The 16,577-nt window shown below is 46.2% G+C and overlaps 1 long non-coding RNA gene across 1 annotated transcript in view; it reads right to left on the bottom strand.

Annotated features, from left to right (window-relative positions):
- Window positions 1-15,998, bottom strand: part of LOC130357026 (uncharacterized) — a 39,634-nt gene extending 23,636 nt beyond the window's left edge. The window contains exon 1 of the long non-coding RNA XR_008889071.1: window positions 15,960-15,998. This is a non-coding gene — a long non-coding RNA (uncharacterized LOC130357026). The remainder of the gene's footprint in view (window positions 1-15,959) is intronic.
- Between the last annotated feature and the right edge of the window lie 579 nt (window positions 15,999-16,577).

Raw genomic sequence — 16,577 nt, 5'->3', positions numbered from 1 at the left:
AAGACTTCAATCGTGCTGCACCGGTTCTCTGGAATGCTATCCCTCAATCCCTCAGACTCAACAACAACATCCATAGTTTCAAACATGGCCTAAAAACACATCTCTTCAGACAGGCCTATAACAGTCTCTAATTGGCCTCAACATATCCTCAACATATCCTCAATATATCCCCACACCTCTTGTTTGAATAGTTATTGTGTAATATTATGTCTGATACTTGTCTTTGTTTGTACCTCATAATTGTAAGCGCTGCGGAATCTGTAGGCGCTATATAAATAAATAAAATAAAATAAAAAAATATGTATACTGATAACACTACCCTGGACTTTTGCACATTTTTATATTATAAAGGAATATCAATATTTTTGCATATTATGGTGGGACTAGAATTTAAGACACCTGAAACCATCAGCACATTTTCATTATATAAAATACATATATTTTATATCGGGACATCATTTTCTCTTACTTTATGTCTGTACACTGGAGGAGAAGCTGGGCAGAAGAAGTGTTTGGAATAGTGTTAGAATAGCACTACTGCATATGTGCTATAGGCACAATTATAACGATAAGCAAGTAAATTATAATGCATATTAAGGTATATTATAATGCCAATATTATTAAGTGATTAAGATAAAAAGCTGGAAAGTAGCAGGTTCTCTTTAAAAGGAGCCTTGTCCTTCTCCATAGTAATATAACCCCATCGGTAGGCATGTAGAGTGCTGCTTTTTAATTGTATAAATGTGATGTTTTCGGAGTTGTATGCACACAGCATCTTCTCACCAGTGTGTGGTTTTATTACAGCAATAATAATCCCAATGATACAACTACATGAGGTTTATTATTGTGTTTTATGACTGTCGCACTTATCGAGCATGACAGCAGAGGAAAAAATAAAACCAAAGAACAAAGTTCTTTGTCAAAGAAGGGAGACAAGGACTTAATAACATAAAGCATTTTTTTTCCACAACCTGCAGCAGCTATTCTCACTAAGCCACAATGAACAAAAATAATAAAGAAATTGAAAGAAAATGATGCCCAATATACCAAAGCAAATGGCCCACCAGTAAAATGCACAGTATGTAGGTTATAGAGAAAAAAATGTAAGGCTGCCCATGGATAATAAAGGGGTACTTCGCTGAAAACATCTTATCCCCTATCCCCGAGATCTCCGTCATTCGGTGCATGGAGCGAACTCCACTCCGTGCTCAACGACTAGCGAACATGGCCACCACACCCCGTCCATTCATGTTTATGGGAGGAGACATGACGTGAATGGAGGGGCGTGGCTTGACACCACGCACGTGGAAGCTCCAAGCTTCTGTGTTCCAGACGCTGCTGGCCCAGAGATCACGGGGGTCTCCAGCGGCGGGACCCCTGTGATTAGACATGTTATCCCCTATCCTTTGGATGTTTTCAGTGGAGTACCCTATTTTTATATTGGCTGAACCCAATGAAACTGAAAAGCTGGTGGTTCACTACTGCTTACCTATTGTACTTACTGTGCAATAAGGATTCTTAGTGTTCCAGTGAAGATTTTTTGTTTTAGTGTTCCGTCTTCCGAGTTTGACCCTAGTTTGCTTAATTGACTCTCTGCCTGCTACTATGTACAAGTTTTGTTTTTCAAGTGTTTGATTGACTACAAACATGTGCTGCTCCTGTCCATGTGTTGCCTGTTCATGACCAGTGTAGGTGGCCAGTTGCCACCTACACTGGCAGCACTACCAGGGGTAGAGACCTAGAAGCTACCTGAAGTGGAGACCAGATCCTCATATTAGATGTTTAAAGGGTGAAAATCAAGGGGCTACTTAGACAATGCCCATTGACAGAAAATGGTTCATACCTAACCACTGCCCATCACAGAAACACATGCAAGATAAGCGTGTACATGTATAAAGGTGCCAGGGTTCTGGAGAGATAGCTTTGGGATGAACAAGCATTTGGCCATCACCTGATTTATGTGTTGTGCAAGTCAAAAAACACATTCATGGGGCCATTTTATGGCTAAATGCAAGTTTCTGAGGGCCATACCGTCCCTTTTTGTACTGAACAGATTTTATATGGAGGCATACAGAGTTTGTGTGTGCCAAGTTCCATCAGAATCTATATTGCAGAAGAATTCTCCGTAATTTAGTGCCAAATGGGGGCACCATGAAGTGGTATAGGACTGTAGAGACTCTTTGTGCCACCATGTAAAATTTATGCTCTGCCATGTGCATGATGCTACGCTACAGTCTATATATAACAGAGCTGAGGTCTACAGAGAAACTTCCATGAACAAGGTCCTGGCACTTGTAGATGGTTTCAAAGCAGCTGAATCTTTATTGCAGCATCGTACTTGATGCCGTTTAGACCTGCACCTGTCTGAGCTGAAGTGTGTATAATACCGCAGTGAAAATTGACAGAATTTGAAGCTTTTTTCAAGTGCCACGAACTACGATGTTCCTCCAACACTATGGGGGAGATTTATCAAAACCTGTCCAGAGGAAAAGTTGCCCAGTTGCCCATGGCAACCAATCAAATCGCTTCTTTCATTTTTAACAAGGCCTCTACAAAATGAAAGAAGCGATCTGATTGGTTGCTAAGGGCAACTGGGCAACTTTTCCTATACACAGGTTTTGATAAATTTCCCCCTATGTATATCATACTTTAAAAAGTGTAGTGCTACATCTGTGGTCTACAGAGAAAGACTAGAGACTAAATAATGTTTACCCTGGGCACAAGGCAGGTTAGCATGGAAGGAGTGGTATGGGCCTGTAGTTATAGACTTATTTTTCCAGAAGAGTGACCATAAGAACTAATGCTAATGTTGCTTTTTTTAAATTAAAATTAATCGGCGGTTCCTTTGAAACCCTATGGATCTGTACAACTACAATATGATACAGTGTGCATGAAGCTTAAAGGGATACTCCACCCCTAGACATTTTATCCCCTTTCCAAAGGATAGGGGATATGATGTCTGATCGACGAGGTCTCACCGCTGGGGACACCCACAATCTCCCTGCTGCACCTGGCGTTCGTTCAGAGTGTCGGATGCAGTGACGGAGGCCCGTGACATCATGACCACGCCGCGTTTGTGACATTACAGCCACGCCCCCTCAATGCAAGTCTATGGGAGGGGGCGTGATGTCTAGGGGCAAGTACCCCTTTAAGGCTGGGTTCACACTGCCGAATTTCTGGGCAGAATTTCTGCCGGAGATCGAGCAGGCAGCACTAGGACCGAGCAGAATGCATTGTTGCCCCCATAGACTGCAATGCATTTCTAGGTGTATGTTTTGGGAGATCTGCTCAGAAATGCATTGCCATCTATGGGGACAGCAATGTAGTCCGCGCGGTCCTAGTGCCGCCTGCTCGATCTCCGGCAGAAATTCTGCCCAGAAATTCCACAGTGTGAACCCAGCCTAAAGAAAATAAAATAAAAGGAAACTTCTTTTCACAACTCCGCTGACTCCCCTCGGCTCCTATAGTTATCAGACTGGCAAAATGTTTGCAACTGCAGCCAACCATCCGCTACTGCTGACTGCCGGGAAGAAAAGGGCTGCCTGAATAAATACTTTATATCAACTCCTGAGCAAGAAGCCCTGCTTTTTTATGCTTAAAGTGCAGACATTTTATTGCTGCCATAAATGCAGGTGTAAAACACTGACAAGAGATTGTTAGTGGAAGTAAGTGAATGATGCAGGGCTGGTTTTGTCTTATCAGACAATGAAATACGTCTCACTGATAAAAAGGTTGGATACAAGGTGTAGGATGTATAAAGCGAGTTGCGCTATTGACTACTGGAGTCTAGTTGCACAAAGAAGGAATACTTTCTACAAAACATGATGTTAGTGAAAAAGTCATCATCTCTTTCTGACGCTGAATACCGTATATACTCGAGTATAAGCCGACCCGAATATAAGCCGAGGCCCCTAATTTCACCCCAAAAAACCAAGGAAAAGTTATTGACTCGACTATAAGCCTGGGGTTGGGAAATACATCATCCCCCCCTGTCATCATCCAGACCCCCGTCATTAACACCCTCATCATCATCACCCTGTCATCCTCCCCCTTCATCATCACCGCCTGTCATCATCCCCCCCTTCATCATTACCCTGTCCTCATCCCTCCTTCATCATCCCCTCTTCATCATCACCACTTGTCATCATCCCCCACCCCCCTTCATCATCACTGCCTGTCATCATCCCCCTGTCATCATCCCACACCCCCTTTCATCATCACCACCTGTCAATGTCTGAACAGTGGTCTTCAACCTGCGGACCTCCAGATGTTTCAAAACTACAACTCCCAGCATGCCCGGACAGCCATCGGCTGTCCGGGCATGCTAGGAGTTGTAGTCTTGAAACATCTGGAGGTCCGCAGGTTGAAGACCACTGCAGCCTTCGTCATCATCCAGATCCCCCCCCCCACCCCCTTTTGTTTTGTACTCACCTCCCCTCGGTGGGAAGGAAGGGTGAGCTGGTCCGGGCCATCTGTGCTGCAGGGACTGTCCGGTGGGGATGGTTAGTCGTTCCGCGCTTCGGGCCCAGAATAGTGATGTTGCCTCGACGACGACGCACAGGGACGTTGCGCATGAAGGTCTCTGTGCGTCGTCATCAAGGCAAGGTCACTATTTCGGGGCCGGGCCCGAAACGCGGAGAAGAGGCCCCCCGGTGAAGATGGACAGCCCGGAATGACTAACCCTCCCCACCGGACGGTCCCTGCAGCACAGATGGCCCGGACCAGCTCACCCTAACTTCCCACCGAGGGGAGGTGAGTACAAAACAAAAGGGGGTTGTCTGGATGATGACAAAGGCCACAGTGGTCTTCAACCTGCGGACCTCCAGATGTTTCAAAACTACAACTCCCAGCATGCCTTGATAGCCGATGGGCACTGAGGGAGAGAGAGAGTTCACTTGAGTATAAGCCGAGGGGGGTGTTTTCAGCACGAAAAATCGTGCTGAAAAACTTGGCTTATACTCGAGTATATACGGTAATCTTCATAGAGACACAACAATAGGATAAAAGAATACAAACCTGTACAGGGAGTGTTCAGCAGTTCCAATAATTCCAAATAAGCCAAAGGAGTTGTACAAAGAAAGACAACTTATCTCCAGTCCACAGGAAAGAGGATAAGTGTCTGATCACTGGGGGTTCTGCAGATGGCATGCACTCTATTCATTTCTATGAATGTCACTTTAGTAGCCTTATTTTTCTTCATTGCCATAAGCAGCAGCTTTTAGGAATGCATAAGTCTTTCCCACATACACGTAACCACCTTTGACACTTTATGCCAGTTAGAAGTCTTATACTGCGCACTAACCAGTTAGCTGCTTGTCACTAACATTGGTTCCGTGTTTCATAGTGTCTAATCCTATTACTCTATGGCTTGTTTTTTAAAATTCCATTTATAGGGATAAGGTGAATGCTTCACAAGGGCGCACTGGCCAGTAGTGTTGGGCGTGAATATTCGCATTTCAAACTTTTATAACGAATATCGCAAATTCGTGAATTCGCAAATATTGTGAATATATTCACTATATATTTGAAATTACGAATATTCACTTTTTCCCACATATGCGCATACTGCATATTCCTTCTTTTCACTTGTGGGCCAATTGGAATGATGCAAATACACTTGTCAGAGGTTATCAACAACATCCCAAGCAACCAATAGTAAAGTTGCCCACCCCCTCACTGTTTTCTTCCTCGAATGCGCGAATATGCGAATATTCACATATGCGAATTTAACAAATTCGCGAATATAGGACGAATATTTGTCTATATATTCCTGAAATATTACGAATTTGAATATGGCCAATGCCGCTCATCACTACTGGCCAGTGGAGTCCCCTTCCAAGGGTGGGTTCACACTACGTTTTGAAGATATGGGAATTAGATCTGGCTGGGGGGAGTGAAAATGAGCTGACCAGAGTCAGATAGTCGGCATATTTTTGCCCCACATCCGGTTTTCTGACCGGACCTAAAACCGTGGCATGCTGGGATACGGGAGCGCCAGGTTTATACTCCCCCAGCCGGATACGGTTCCCGTATCTTCAAAACATAGTGTGAACCCGCCCTAACAACTATACAACTGGTTTGACTTTGGGCAGAACTTGGGAATGGATTACCCTCTAGGTTTTAACCCTTTATCCCACTCAGGATATGAAAGCTTAAGTGAGCTGCTAGAGAGTACCAGAGCTCTACCACAAGAATATTCCCTTTGTGGGGAACAGCTGGCCAGATGGGCTTAACAGCCCTGGTGCCAAACACTAACTAAGAGGCAGAGGTGGGTTAAGGGTTGGTGCGGGCATGAGGTTAATGTAGCAGAGTCTAGTACAGGCAGGAGAGTTGTGGTAGGAGGCCCAGGTTCAAGGTCAACAGTCGGGTCAAACACTGGGTCAGTGTAAGGAAAACAGGCACAGGTCAGACAGACAAAGAGTAACAGATTAGATTCAGGAACATAATACCTTTGCTATGGTTAAACCACACTATTGCCCAGGCACAGATGAGTGGGTGGAGAAATCCTTAAAGGGGTACTCAGTCCAATTGCATCTTATCCCCTATCCAAAGGATCGGGACCCTGAAATCTCAGCTACGGCACCCCAGACATCTGGTGCATGGAGCGAACTTCACTCCGTGCCAAATGACTGGCAATGCAGGGTGGAGGCGCATGATGTCACGGCCATGCCCCCTCAATGCAATTCTAAGGGAGAGGGCGTGACGGCCGTCACGCTCCCTCCCATAGTCTAGTAATTCAGAATTCCTAATAGGTTGCAGGAGAATGTGTTGTTAAAATGAGCACTAAAATCTAAATTCTTAACTGTGTATGTACATCAATAGAAGCATCAAAATCGGGGTAAAATCAAACCAAAAGAAGGGGAAGGTTTAAAACTTAAAGAGTACCTGTCAAGATCTTGATAAATGTTATAATCCTCCCAGTTCTCTGCCCCCACCATGATAAATCACTGCTGCCTTTATTTTTCTAACTTTTTAGTTTTCTACCTTGATATTGCTCTGTATTTTCTGCTCAGCCTCATGTTTAGGTTCTCAGACTGGGAAGAGGCGTTCCCCAGCAGGCATGACATCATCTGAAGCCATACAGAAGATAACTTCCTCCCTCACTCTGCTACACACAGCCCAGAGCAGTTCAGTGTGAGATGAGCTATGATTGGCTAAGGCTGCACACACACACCCCTCAGCATTTTCTGCTTTTGGACTTCTGCCAGGCCAGAAGGAATCCAAAGTCTGTGCAAAAGATGGAGGAAAACTTGCTTTGCACAAGTAGGGAGACACCTAGTGGCAGCTTTTTAAAACACAAAACATAGAAAACTTCTTTTTTTTTTTAAACAAAATACATTAAAAAGATTATTTATTTACCATAAGTAGTGCAATAGCAAAAAAATTTTTAATGAGAGAGCCCATTTAACCTTTAAAAGTCATAATATCCCTCACAACACAGCACAAATTGCCAAGTAAGACCAGAAGAAAACCAATGCTTCATGGGAAAGCTAATCGTCTTTGCCCTTTCATAAATTGCATCAACCCCTAAATACTGCTACAACAAATGCTTATGGGTTGAACAAGCATGTACCATTTTAGGTTCAATAGACAGAATGTTGTCCAGATGTTGCACAAAGTCCACAGTGGGAAAGATGATTCCAAAAATCCAATTTACATGGTAGTCCACCATAATAGTAAGACAAACGGGGTAAAAGGGAAAAAAAGATTTGGGGAGTCTTAAAGGGGTATTCCAGGCCAAAATTTGCTGGCTCTGGAAAGTTAAACAGATTTGTAAATTACTTCTATTAAAAAATCTTAATCCTTCCAATAGTTATTAGGTTCTGAAGTTGAGTTGCTGTTTTCTGTCTAACTGCTTTCTGATGACTCACGTCCCGGGAGCTGTCCAGCTCCTATGGGGATATTCTCCCATCATGCACAGCTCCCGGGACGTGACATCATCATTGAGCAGTTAGACAGAAAACTTCAGAAGCTAATAACTATTGGAAGGATTAAGATTTTTTAATAGAAGTAATTTACAAATCTGTTTAACTTTCCGGAGCCAGTTGATATATAAAAAAAAAGTTTTTGCCTGGAATACCCCTTTAATGATCATTTTACACTTTTCTTATGCAATATTATAGCTCCTATAGGGGGCTATAACATTGCATTTAATGATCTTTAACACTTATTGATGCATCCCCATAGGAATGGATCAATCTGTGTTTTCGGCGATTGATTGCTCAAGCCTGGATCTCAGGCTTGAAGCATTCATTCGGCGATCGGACTGCAGGAAGGAAGGTAAGAGACCTTCCTCCTGTGCTACAGCTGTTCAGGATGCCGCGATTATACCGCGGCGATCCCGAACAGCTCCCTTTTACTTTTGTTTTTAGCTGTGCGGCTCAGCTTTGAGTGCACGGCTAAAGGGTTAATAGCGCGCGGCACCGCGATCAGTACCGCACGCTATTATTGGCGGGTCCCGGCTTCACTATGACGCCGGGCCCGCCGCGATATGATGCAGGGTCACCGCGTAACCCTGCGTTATATCGCAGGACCGGGACTGAGGGTGTAAGTTTACGCCCTGGGTCCTTAACAGGTTAAAGGGGTATTTCAGGCAAAAACTTTTTTTATATATCAACTAGCTCCGGAAAGTTAAACAGATTTGTAAATTACTTCTATTAAAAAATCTTAATCCTTCCAATAGTTATTAGCTTCTGAAGTTTTCTGTCTAACAGCTCAATGATGATGTCATGTCCCGGGAGCTGTGCATGATGGGAGAATATCCCCATGGGAACTGCACAGCTCCCGGGACGTGAGTCATCAGAGAGCAGTTAGACAGAAAACAGCAACTCAACTTCAGAAGCTAATAACTATTGGAAGGATTAAGATTTTTTAATAGAAGTAATTTACAAATCTGTTTAACTTTCCGGAGCCAGTTGATATATAAAAAAAGTTTTGGCCTGGAATACCCCTTTAACCCTTTCAATTATCCCTTCCCCTAATAAAAGTTTGAATCACCCGGCATTTCCAATAAACAAAAACAGTGTAAATAAAAATAAACATATGTGGTATTGCTGCGTGCGGAAATGTCTGAATTATAAAAATACACCGCACGTTCAATGGCGTACGCGCCAAAAAATTCCAAAGTACAAAATAGCGCATTTTTGATCACTTTTTATACCACAAAAATTTTTAGAAAAGTGATCAAAAAGTCTGATCAGAACAAAAATAGTACCGCTAAAAACTTCAGATCATGGCGCAAAAAATGAGCCCTCATAGCGCCCTGAACACAAAAAAATAAAAAAGTTATAGGGCTCAGAAAATGCCAATTTTAAACGTATAAATTTTCCTGCACGTATTCATGATTTTTTTCTGAAGTAATACAAAATCAAACCTATATAAGTAGGTAATCATTTTAACCGTATGGGCCTACAGAATAAAGATAAGGTGTCATTTTTGCCGAAAAATGTACTGCGTAAAAACGGAAGCCCCCAAAACTTATAAAATAGTGTTTTTTCATCAATTTTGTCGCACATTGATTTTGTTTCCCGTTTCACCGTAGATTTTTGGGTAAAATGACTAATGTCATTACAAAGTAGAATTAGTGACGCAAAAAATAAGCCATCATATAGAATTTTAGGTGAAAATTTTAAAGAGTTATGATTTTTTTAAGTTAAGGAGGAAAAATTGAAAATGAAAAAACCGAAAAAGCCCGGGTCCTTAAAGGGTTAAGCTACTGACCTTACGGCCAGTGCAATAAAAAATCTATTTCTATTCCTCTCGCACCTCTAGATAATCCTTTGCCACTGCATGGAGATCATCTGGTATTGACAAACCCTGCACTGTGTGGTTCTTCTGCTAGGTAGTAGTAAGGTGATTGGGTTCTTGTTGTTTTTTGCATACTTTTGTTACCTCTTACATTCTATCAAGACCTATAAGAGGAATAACTTTTATTGCACTTACTTATCCCTTTTTATCCTTCATTTTTGTTTTCACCCTTTATCCCCACCTACTCCCGTGAGGATTCTGTCTATGCAGACAAAACATGTAGGGATACATTTACATAGGGATAGATTGTAGCAGTAGTAGCCCTTTATAGGGTGAGTGTTCCATGTGAGAGCAAGAGTAGCCCACACCACTTAAAGGCAATAGTGTGAGGTCTTCTCTCTTTTACCCCCCCCCCCCCCCTGGCTTTCTATTAATATGGACTACTACTTTCCCCCAGAGATGTCTTGCAACATATGGACTACATTACATCTACTGAACCTGTAGTGAGACGTGTTTGTTCATCTTTGTACATTTGAGAGTCATATATGCATTTGATGTCCCAGTATTTATAGGTTGATACAATTTTTTATAGGGGAACTATGATTAATTTTCCTCTGAAGCTTTGGTCTTGTGGCCTTACTGGGCAATTTGTGTTTTGTTGTGGGGAATTATTTTATAATTTCTAAATTAAAGGATACATTTTAAATGTAGGCTATTTTTACAACCCTTTTGCGATACTGTTGGCTTTTTGGCTCCTTGACATGTATGACCTTAATATATATGACCCTTCTACTTATGCTTTATAAAAGTTTGTGATCCTCAAAGCTCTATCCTGTTCCCCTGCACTGTTGTTGCATTAGACATTTCTCCCGAACGAGCCCAAACTTTTAATGAAGAATAAAATAGCGGCTCCTGATCATCTGGAGAGAAATCAAAGACCTGACTGCATCACTGATGAAGAGTAAATGCTGCTGGACCATATGTTTCATTAGTTGTTATATATATATATATATATATATATATATATATTTATGCTGCAGAAACATATCCTGAAGGCACAAATAGACCTAGTTTCCAAACAAAGGAATGCTATCATATGTCAGCTTGTTTCTAAAGAAGTGAGAATTTCAAGGTGTGACTATAAATATACATCTCACAGCTGCTAGACTACTGAATGACGGAGACCACAGGTTGTACATAAAGCGGAAGACAGATAAATCTGTGAAGTGTATAAACAACCAGCAAAAGAATTTGTAAGGAAATAGCAAGAAAATATTGCCCATTCGTGGTTCGACAGGATTCAGGGGAAACCTATATACACATCTATAAGCTTATGGTATACCTCTGGATACCAACAAAAAGGTCTGCTGACATATACCATGGTGTACCTGCAAAGGACCCAATCACTTTAATAGACAGAACATAGTTGGTGTCACGATGCCGGCTGGCAGGAGGTGGATCCTCTGTGCCAGAGAGGGATGGCGACTGTCACGATGCCGGCTGGCAGGAGGTGGATCCTCTGTGCCAGAGAGGGATGGCGAGGACCGTGCTAGTGGACCGGTTCTAAGACACTACTGGTTTTCACCAGAGCCCGCCGCAAAGCGGGATGGTCTTGCTGCGGCGGTAGTGACCAGGTCGTATCCACTAGCAACGGCACCTCTCTGGCTGCTGAAGATAGGCGAGGTACAAGGGAGTAGGCAGAAGCAAAGTCGGACGTAGCAGAAGGTCGGGGGCAGGCGGCAAGGTTCGTAGTCAGGGGAGATAGCAATAGTTCTGGTACACAGGGTATAAACACACAAAGAACGCTTTCACTGGCACTAAGGCAACAAGATCCGGCCAGGGAGTGCATGGGAGGAGACTAGATATAAGCAGGGAACAGGTGGGAACCAATTAAGCTAATTGGGCCAGGCACCAATCATTGGTGCACTGGCCCTTTAAGTCTCAGGGAGCTGGCGCGCGCGCGCCCTAGAGAGCGGAGCCGCGCGCGCCAGCACATGACCGCAGGAGACGGGAACGGGTAAGTGACCTGGGATGCGACTCGCAAGCGGGCGCGTCCCGCTGTGCGAATCGCATCCCCAACGGCCATGGCAGAGCAGCGCTCCCGGTCAGCGCTGACCGGGGAGCTGCAGGAAGAAGGGCGCCGTGAGCGCTCCGGGGAGGAGCGGGGACCCGGAGCGCTAGGCGTAACAGTACCCCCCCCCTTAGGTCTCCCCTTCTCTTTATCGGGAAACTGCCTCCCCTGGGATGAGGACACCGGGAAAGGATGGGGGGATTCCTCAACGGCAGGCAGAACCGCAGGAGTAGGAATGGGGAGAGAGGGCAGAGGGCGGGACCTGGCACGGGGCAGTGTGACACCAGGACGAGGGCCATGAGGGGACACAGAAGCTTGCCTGATGGAACTGGGAGGGGGGGAGGGGCATTTCCTGTGGCAGGCAGAGTCCTTAATGACCTTAGGGGGACCAGATACAGGAGGAACCACAGAGTTACGGCAAGGGTTACTGGGAACCGGTTTTAGACAGTTCTTGGAACAAGAGGACCCCCAACTCTTGATCTCCCCAGTGGACCAATCCAGGGTTGGGGAATGAAGTTGAAGCCAGGGAAGTCCAAGGAGAATTTCCGAGGTGCAATTGGGGAGGACCAAAAGTTCAATCCTCTCGTGGTGAGATCCGATGCTCATAAGAAGGGGCTCCGTGCGGAAACGTATGGTACAGTCCACCCTGGCTCCGTTGACCGCGGAAATGTGGAGTGGCTTGACAAGACGGGTCACCGGAATCCGGAATTTATTCACAAAGGAGTCCCGAATAAAGTTCCCAGAAGCTCCAGAGTCCAGGCAGGCCACGGCTGAGAGGGGAGAGCTGGCTGAAGTGGAAATCCGAACAGGTACCGTGAGACGTGGAGAAGCCGACTTGGCATCAAGAGACGCCACACCCACGAGAGCTGAGTGCGAGCGTGCGTTTCCCAGACGTGGAGGACGGATTGGGCAATCCACCAGAAAATGTTCAGTACTGGCACAGTACAAACAAAGATTCTCTTCCTTACGGCGATTCCTCTCTTCCAGGGTCAGGCGAGACCGATCCACTTGCATGGCCTCCTCGGCGGGAGGCCTAGGCGCAGATTGCAGTGGAGACTGTGGGAGAGGTGTCCAGAGATCTAAGTCCTTTTCCTGGCGGAGCTCTTGATGCCTCTCAGAAAAACGCATGTCAATGCGAGTGGCTAGATGAATGAGTTCATGCAGGTTAGCAGGAGTCTCTCGTGCGGCCAGAACATCCTTAATGTTGCTGGATAGGCCTTTTTTAAAGGTCGCGCAGAGAGCCTCATTATTCCAGGATAGTTCAGAAGCAAGAGTACGGAATTGTATGGCGTACTCGCCAACGGAGGAATTACCCTGGACCAGGTTCAGCAGGGCAGTCTCAGCAGAAGAGGCTCGGGCAGGTTCCACAAAGACACTTCGAATTTCCGAGAAGAAGGAGTGTACAGAGGCAGTGACAGGGTCATCGCGGTCCCAGAGCGGTGTGGCCCATGACAGGGCTTTTCCAGACAGAAGGCTGACTACGAAAGCCACCTTAGACCTTTCAGTAGGAAACTGATCCGACATCATCTCCAGATGCAGGGAACATTGGGAAAGGAAGCCACGGCAAAACTTAGAGTCCCCATTAAATTTGTCCGGCAAAGACAGGCGGAGGCTAGGAGTGGCCACTCGCTGCGGAAGAGGTGCAGGAGCTGGCGGAGGAGATGGTTGCTGCTGCTGTAGCTGAGACTGAATCTGCTGTAGCTGCGACTGGAGTTGCTGAGTCATGGTGGTCAAGTACGACAGCTGGTGATCTTGTTGGGCAATCTGTCGGGCTTGCTGGGCGACCAGTGTGGGGAGGTCGGCGACAACAGGCAGAGGAACTTCAGCGGGATCCATGGCCGGATCTACTGTCACGATGCCGGCTGGCAGGAGGTGGATCCTCTGTGCCAGAGAGGGATGGCGACTGTCACGATGCCGGCTGGCAGGAGGTGGATCCTCTGTGCCAGAGAGGGATGGCGAGGACCGTGCTAGTGGACCGGTTCTAAGACACTACTGGTTTTCACCAGAGCCCGCCGCAAAGCGGGATGGTCTTGCTGCGGCGGTAGTGACCAGGTCGTATCCACTAGCAACGGCACCTCTCTGGCTGCTGAAGATAGGCGAGGTACAAGGGAGTAGGCAGAAGCAAAGTCGGACGTAGCAGAAGGTCGGGGGCAGGCGGCAAGGTTCGTAGTCAGGGGAGATAGCAATAGTTCTGGTACACAGGGTATAAACACACAAAGAACGCTTTCACTGGCACTAAGGCAACAAGATCCGGCCAGGGAGTGCATGGGAGGAGACTAGATATAAGCAGGGAACAGGTGGGAACCAATTAAGCTAATTGGGCCAGGCACCAATCATTGGTGCACTGGCCCTTTAAGTCTCAGGGAGCTGGCGCGCGCGCGCCCTAGAGAGCGGAGCCGCGCGCGCCAGCACATGACCGCAGGAGACGGGAACGGGTAAGTGACCTGGGATGCGACTCGCAAGCGGGCGCGTCCCGCTGTGCGAATCGCATCCCCAACGGCCATGGCAGAGCAGCGCTCCCGGTCAGCGCTGACCGGGGAGCTGCAGGAAGAAGGGCGCCGTGAGCGCTCCGGGGAGGAGCGGGGACCCGGAGCGCTAGGCGTAACAGTTGGTCTATTAAAGCAGTTCATAAAACATGCCACTAGTAGATATGTTTAGCCTACTGAAGTCAATGGGGGAGATTTATCAAAACCTGTGTAGAAGAAAATAAACAAATAATTTTTTTCCGAAAAATACAAAGAATCTTTATTAGTGAATATACACACAAAAAACATTCAAGCTAAAAAAGAGGACCTCCACCCAAATGGGGGGGGGGGGGGGGGGGGACAGAACCAAGGTGGCCCCTCAGGTCCAGAAGGGAACTAACATGACATGAATATGTTTGATCATCACACTATGGCCCCTTTCACACTACACTGTTGCTCCATTAAAAGATCCGCTGCAAAGTTCCGTTAGAAAACCCTTAAAAACGGACGTTAAAAAATCCCATTCGTGTCTATGGGATTTTTTGATTATCCATTATCCCCCTTTATAGCCCGTTATGACTAATGGATGTTATTTGTGACGGGAGAAAAAACATCACATGCGAAATTTTATCTCCGGTCACAATAACACGTGAATTAACGGACATTATTTTTTACATTGAAGTCTATGGCTGTCGGATGTTCTCAAAAATACCCGTTAATGCCCGTTATTATAACGTCTGTTATTTGTACTGAGCATGCTCAGTAAAGTCTTCACACCCCTGAAGTCACATGGGAAGGAGGTGGAGTGCTCACACCCCCTCTCTTCTTCTGTACTGAACAGCAGGAGGCAGCTTGCATCAGGACCAGCAGGAACAGACATAAAATCCGCTACCATCCGCCATTTTTTCAGTTTTTTTGTACACAAAATCACCTTGGAGTGAAGGTGGGTACATGGATGGCTGCTATGCAGTATGTTTTGTGACTTTTTCAGTGTTTGTTGGGAACACGTGCTTGTGGCTGTGGGCATTTTTGCCCGCAGTTTGTATGGGGTATGAATGCTTTGGCTAGGGAAGTGTGAAGGACGATTTTGGACCGTGTGGTGCCACTGTGCCGCAGTTTTCTGTCTGCCATGTGCTTGCCAGTTTGCAGGCCGGAGCCAGTTTTGCCCACAGTTTGTTTGAGGGTATTAATTCTTTGGCTAGGGAAGTGTGCAGGACGATTTGGACTGTGTGGCACAACTCCTTAAGGACCGAGGGCGTATCCATATGCCCGTGGGAAATCCGGTCCCCACCGCTAGCCGGTTGGGGATCGGAGCTGGATGCCTGCTGAAATCGTTCAGCAGGCATCGCAGCATATCGCCCAGGGGGGTCATTATGTCAATTCAGCCGAGCAATCTGCGGCGATTCCGGGTCAATCGGGTCTCTGACGGCTCCGAACAGCCATAGCGAGCAGGGGTGAGGTGGCACTGGTGCCACCTCATGATCGCCCTGATTCGTCGGCCGGTTTACCGGCCGACCAATCAAGGCACCTGCTGCGGGTGTCACTCCCGCAACCCGCTCCGCCCCTCTTCCGGAGGACGTGAGCGGGAAGTTGACCCCGGCAGCTGGGGACCCCGATCCCAGGCATCCCTGTTGGGATCGGGGCCCCAGGAGCAGCGGCGACGACAAGGGACTGACCTATGTGCGGCGGCGTGGAGCAGCAGTTGGTGGTGAGTGACAGCCTCCTGCTGTTGCTTAGCAACAGCTCCCAGCATGCAAAAAGGGCATGCTGGGAGCTGTAGTTATGGAACAGCAGGAGGCAGACCACCACAACTCCCAGCATTCCCTTATGGGCATGCTGGGACTTATAGTTTTGTAACAGCTGGAGGCACATTTTTTCTATGGAAAAGTGTACCTTCAGCTGTTGTATAACTACAACCCCAGCTTGCACAAACAGCTAAAGTGCATGCTGGGAGTTGTAGTGGTGCATCTGCTGGTTGCATAACTACAACTCCCAGCATGCCCTTTGGCTGTCGGTGACTGCTGAGAGTTGTAGTTTTGAAACAGCTGAAGGTACACTGGTTGTGAAACTCAGTTTTTTTTACCTAACTCAGTGTTTCACGACCGGTGTGCCTCCAGCTGTTGCAAACTAAAACTCCCAGTATGCACCGTACATGCTGGGTGTTGTAGTTTTGCAACAGCTGGAGGCACACTGGTTGTGAAACACTGAGTTAGGTCACAAACTCAGTGATACACAACCAGTGTGCCTACAGCTGTTGCAAAACTAAAACTCTCAGCATTTATAGTCTGTCACCG

Source organism: Hyla sarda, chromosome 2 (assembly GCF_029499605.1).
Source record: "Hyla sarda isolate aHylSar1 chromosome 2, aHylSar1.hap1, whole genome shotgun sequence".
NCBI classification, from domain to species: domain Eukaryota; kingdom Metazoa; phylum Chordata; class Amphibia; order Anura; family Hylidae; genus Hyla; species Hyla sarda.
This window is presented reverse-complemented; position numbering and strand designations above follow the sequence as displayed.